The sequence below is a fragment of the Lolium perenne genome, chromosome 1 (genome assembly GCF_019359855.2).
Source record: "Lolium perenne isolate Kyuss_39 chromosome 1, Kyuss_2.0, whole genome shotgun sequence".
Taxonomy (NCBI): domain Eukaryota; kingdom Viridiplantae; phylum Streptophyta; class Magnoliopsida; order Poales; family Poaceae; genus Lolium; species Lolium perenne.
In genome coordinates this window covers 49,227,278-49,233,704 of record NC_067244.2, presented here as the reverse complement: position 1 = coordinate 49,233,704, position 6,427 = coordinate 49,227,278, and positions in this window count along the sequence as shown.

Genomic DNA, 6,427 nt, shown 5'->3' with positions numbered 1-6,427 from the left:
CGGCTAGGAGGGAAGGGAGGGGCCTGATACCATGTATAATTCTATGGGACGAACGATACCCTCGTTGGAGGGTTCGGTTGCGTGTTATATCGGTGGAAAGAGCCTCCACCGTGGCCTGGTACAGATCGGATACGTATCCAATTGCGTACTACACCATATTGGATACATGTCATTATACATGTCTAATAGAGGTATCATATGTAACATCATGCATATCATGCGTGTAATAAACTGACGCATCACTATAATTAATGATAAGAGAGATCATGGTGTTGTCATAGATAGATATACTGTGTCATGGAATGCATACTAAAAAAATAAATTTCAAATAGATCTTATGCATATTTTTCATTTTTTATAAATCAATAAATATAAAAAGACTTATGATGCTAGTATGTTATACTATGCATTATAGTAGTATCATATGCATATAAGATACTATGCATTGTAACTAGCGACTTGTCTAATGCGAACTTTGGAGTTAATAAAAAAAATTCCACAGATATCGTAAAAAACCTAGAGTACACATACGTGGATACATTAAAAAAAGAAATAGCTACTTGGAAATAAGGTTTTGGCCCTTAGAGCATCTCTAGCACATACCCCATCTCCCATCTAGCTGAGCCGCATCGTGCTGATATGGTTAATTGCATCTACTTATTTTGAGCGAACAACATGAGCTACCAAACATATATCCCATTCAAAAACCGCAAACACGATTTCGTTGATTTTGGCACCAAATTTTTGAACTAGTTCATCTGAGTTTTTACAAGATTTTGCAAAGGAGGAACTAAAGGTTCCTAAAAAACTACATTAGCTAGCCCGAGTCGACGTTGATCGCCGGGAGTGGAGGAGGCACCCACGTCGCCGCCGAGGAAAAATTTGCCTCGCTGTCATGCGCGCCGCGGCCGAATGCGGGTTGCGGCAGGAGGAGGCCGAACTACGCGGGGGAGCACGTGTTGCATCAGGAGAGAGCGCCACGCTTGCTCGGAGATGCACGCCGTGCGCTTGGCCTCCGTCTGCAGCGCTTGCCTCGCTAACGAGGACCCACCACGATTAATGTCGTCGCCACAGTTGAAATTGGGCGGCACCATCGAGGGAGGTGGTGGAGGGGTGCGTAGGCGGCGACCTACGGCGACGATTTGATTTGGGTTGTGAGAATCAGCGGCGGTGGCAGGAGGGAAGGAGAAGAAATGAATGCGGAAGTACCACATCCAAATCCAAACCCTCGCACCCGGTTATATAGGGATTTCGCGGGCCACTATCGGGTACCACCATCGCGAAACTCGCTGCAGGCTAGGATGGTGTATCTGTTCGGGCCAATTTTATCCCAAACCATAAAAAACTCGGATACGGGATAGAATGGGGTATCTGCTAGAGATGCTCTTAGACGCCCAAATGGCGATTAGGACTCAGAATTAGGAGCCATTGCTGCAGATGCTCTTAGGTGCGTCGCTTGGTGGAGGCCACGGGCTCAGTTTATTAACGTAACAAGCAAACCGAACATTAACATGACTCATTGGTGGCGAATAGATAAGCTACGAATTCACAGGTCGCCTAGCTAGCTTCTTTATTAGTCCCTAAAAAACAGTTTTTCTAATTAGTGTGCTGAATCAAATTTGGAGAAAAATATCTAGGCATACGTCGGAAGCATTTCTGGCCTTTTATAATAAATAAATGGTATATTGCGGTTATAATAACTAATTAAGTTGAGAACCAATTCGTTCAAAGTGGAATAGCTTGCATATAGCCGTACCGGCAGACCAGAGAGATCGAGCGCACCAAGCACCGTGAATTCATGTCATATTTGCAATAATAGCTAGCTAGGTAGCATGCACAAAGCATATTACCATTCATTTGTTGGGTTCTCTGACATTATTTATTTATTTTTATCTCCATCCATATCTCTGGTCCATATCTCCCGAAATGACATTCATGACTGTCAATTCGATTCCCTCTTTCTGCTAGTGTTTGTGCTGGTTTTAATTTAGTTACAGGTGGTCAGTGCTTCTTTTTCTTAAGAATCCCGTGGTAGTTATGCATATATATTGGAATGAGTTGACGACTTGAAATATGTAAAAAAATATGTTGCTCCAAGGAAAGGATGGCAAAGATTTTGCTTCTCCGTTCTTTTTAATATGAAAAGATCAAGAGGATTCTTATGTTGTGACAAATGACATAAATTAAGGAGGAATTTAACAGACGAATCTTATTTTGCAAGCAATTAACAAAATGACGGGAATAACTTACTTTGCAATGAATCAGCAATGATATCATTTCATGAAACTTGAGTTTTATTTGAAGTGTCAATTCACATATAACAAACTAAACGAACTTACTTTCGGCATACTGGTCTCATGATTACTTGATTGACACTACACATTAATATATTGGTTTTGCTAATTCTCATTCAAGTGACAGTTAGGTTAGAGTTCATTCAACTCTAGATTCATGTGGCATGTAAGTTGCACATGGGTAGCAGGTGAGATTTTCCCAATTACATATAGGTTAGATGCATGTAAGTTGTAACTAGGATTTTCTCAGTTGCACCGGTAATTGTAACTAGGATTTTCTTAGTTGCACCAGTAATTGTAACTAGGATTTTCCAGTAACATATGGGTTGGACATAAATTGCAACTCAGATTTTCCAGTTGCTTGCAACCCAGTTTTTTCCAGTTACACATGAGTTGCAAGTATAATTATGTGACGTGATATAAGTGATAATTAAGCTAATTCTTATTCCACTGAGCCATAGTCTTTCGTTTAATATATGTGTCCAATTATTCATTAACGCTTTTTACAATAATGGCGCTGTAGTTTTAGTTACTGGAATGGTGAAGCCGTCATGTCTAATATGTACCTGTCAATGTCGTCTTTTAATTTGATCCAACACTACTACGCTTAAATCTTGTTTGCTTGATAATGCATATACGAAGTTTCGGACGCATTGTACATGCACGTATTACGTACTCTCTTGGTACAGTGAAAGCTCACCAAAAAGAGTTGTCTATGAATTATATAGTTTGGTTTCATAAGCCAATAAAAAGATGGATTACAAGCAGTAGGGCAGTTGACACTAGTTGGTTCATGCATGTAAGCTATATATCTCTACAGAATGAAAATTAGCCATCACCCGCGAAAAACTGCTATGACCTCAGTAGTATTTCCATGTATGCCACGCATCCAGAACGCACAAAGAATTCATCAACATGCAGAACACATGAAGAATTGATCGAACTTACCTGGAATTGCTTACCTATAGCTTCGACCCCAAGTATGTGCTTATTCTTCCGGGTGAGAACACTCGTTCAATGTCGACGTGTGTGGGTCATGGTCTTGTTGAAGATGGTTCAGTAGTTCAGCCTCAGGGATGAAAATCTCGATTTACCTTGTTGGACTCATTACCGGTACACATGCCATGTTTTTTTCTTGAAGGCCTTTTCTTGATGTTGCACTTTCGTTCTTCGGCTGCGTGCATCGTTTTGATGCAGCGGACGAGGTTTCAGCCTTCATTTTGGAAAGAAAAAATGGCATAATACTGCTATGAGGTTATTCCTTTTGAGATGGACTTGAGCTTTTCTTATCCTTTTGTTAACCGATTCGGTCGGCTTGGTTCTTGTTTGGTATAGTTGAATAATCAATAATCGATGCAGAGGCTAGTGCTCACACCCTTCTCTTTAGAAAAGGTATATTGCATGAATAGGTTGATTAATGGTTAAAAAATGCATGTTGAGCTAAATTTATTAAGATGGCATGTAATTTATTAAATTAATATAACATGATTTTACAAAATACATACACCCAATCAGCGTGGTTTTCAAAAGTTGTCATAGACATCTAAGATGCATATGTAACAACAACAAACATCGCATGCAGCAGCCATGTTAAACCTCATCCGACAAGTCAGAAGTTCTCACCTTGTCCATGACGAGCTAGGTTTTCAACCTACTTTCCACGACCGCTCATGATGTTAATTCGATGTCCTGGTGGTCCATGAGGTGCCACATAATATTTCGCTTTAGGTACTATATGGTCGTTTCCCTTTTCAAAATAGATGTCTTTTCGAATTGGGTGCCTATTATGAGTGATTGAGGTGTTCATATTGCCTCCAATTATCTTCATGTACATATCCTTCTTTTTCTCATCGGAGCCTTGGCTAGCTTACCTCTTTTGCTCATTAAAGCAATGCATTCAAACACAAAATGTGTTAAATTATTAGGTGTTTTCTAGATTGCATTAACCAACGCATGATAAAATAGGGTCGAATACAATGTCTATAACACCATTATATATAAGTGTAGACAAAGATAACAATAAGACTAAGAGGATATCTATTTTGGAACGGGGCTAGTATAAAGCATGAAATAAGGTTATAGCGACATGCTACGTGCAGTGTCATGCACAGTTCATGAGTACATTTCTTCCCTTTGGAAATCATGATCATCTTCACTCGCAAATGAAGCACGTGCTTATATACATGCATATATATAGATATGCTGCGCATACGCGTCTGCCACGTAAAATGTTTATCAAGACTAGACAGCAAAGAGAACGAAAAGATTAGTTAAGGCACGTGCAGTATGCATCTGTGTTGTGGTGTGAACAAAACCCTCGGTCCTGAAAGTTTGGTTTAGCTAAAGGCTCTTTATTTTGGTTGCTTTATGTAAGATAATTAGATGGGAAAGCTGAAGTTGGAGCATGCATTATTGTGGCCGTACGTACCTCGTGTCGTGGAACCAACCTATGGATCTATGTTATGTACTACATGTGTTGGCCTCTGTAGCCATCCTATGGACGATCCAGCTTTTGTCCAAGTATTTGTCACATGCTGCCATTCATATGCATATGTGATATATGCATCATTTTTCGAAAATGGGTACTCAATAGAACATATCTAAGACCGCACAAATATATGTTACAAAGTCACACTCATGTTCGGATACGACAACAAAGTTCATGGAAGATAAAAGACTAGCTAGATGGATCCAGCCGAAGGTCACGCTGCCACTCATGTTGAAAAAAAAATCTCTCGTCGTACTCTTCAACCGTGAAGATACCTCCGTAAAGAGGTCTCGATGCTCCACCGCTGCAATGGCACCCAAGAACGGAGTGTAGTTGTGCACCGGTAAATGATCTGCATAAAAGAGGAAGAAATATTATTGAAAATCTTGTCATTTCTACATAGCCATAGGGACCAAATAATTGCAATCTCTCCCATCCTAATAAGACGCTTAAACCTTACATCAACACCATTGAGCTAGTTGCCAAATATATTGACAACGCTACGGGGTGGATATAAGGTAGATCATATTTGGACGGCTGACCATATAGACCTAGCAAACTTACATTGAAAGAATAAGTGTTTGATAGTCTCATCATGATAACAGAAAACACACTTTTTTACTGTCAAGCCAGTTGCGTTTGGCAAGATTATCTTTAGTCAGAATAACCCCATGACGAAGATACCATGTAAAGACTTTTGTTTTAAGCGGTATCCTCATCTTTCAAATTTTTGAATTATTATCGACCGGAATATCATGCTAGATAAGAGCACTGTACATGGAGGCTACTGAGAATGAACCATTCTGGTAAGATTCCAGTGAAACACATCCGCTCCCTGCATCAATTGAACTAACTCAAGACGTTGTAACAATTCCTACCAATAGGTTTGTCTGGGACCAATGAGACTTCTTCTAAACGCCACATTTGGTGGGGAAATTTCCATCACCTTAGCGATAGTATCACTTTTGTGACGCACGATACTATACAATACCGAATATTGTTCTCGGAGCGTGGTATTACCTAACCATTTATCCTCACAGAAACGAATTTCCGATCCATTGTTAATAGTGAAAGATCCATATGGAAAGAAATACTTCTTTGTGTCCATAAGCCCAAAAATGGGAATCTACCGGTTTTCAAAGAACCTAAGCCAATATATTTTCTCTTGAGAAGTGTTTGCAATAATATGTGATATATGCATCGTATCGGAGATGGGAGAAAAAAAAGAAACGGCGACCAAGGAGCAAGAAAGGAGATCGCAAAGTAGGAAACCTACGCGCAAAAGTATATTAAAGCAACGGTGGACGTTTCGATGTACGTACACGTGCTGACATGCCTTGTCCATCGAGCAAAAGTACATATCGATCAAGCTAGCTAGCAGGCTGCTTTCGAAATATAAAGATCAATCAAGCCAGATCACTGGTCTGAGAGAAAATGCGCGTGCGGTATGTTTCATATCGAAGCACTGTGTGATGGGTACGGTGCATGCGCTTGTATGTACACATGCATGATGTGTATAGCAAGTTGCACAACAGCTTTAGCACTTTACCTTAAAGCTACGGTGTATGCGCGTATAGATATAGAAGTGCCTGTTAAAATCCTACTTATACTTTATTTTTATACTTCTAGTGTGATTCTTGGTATG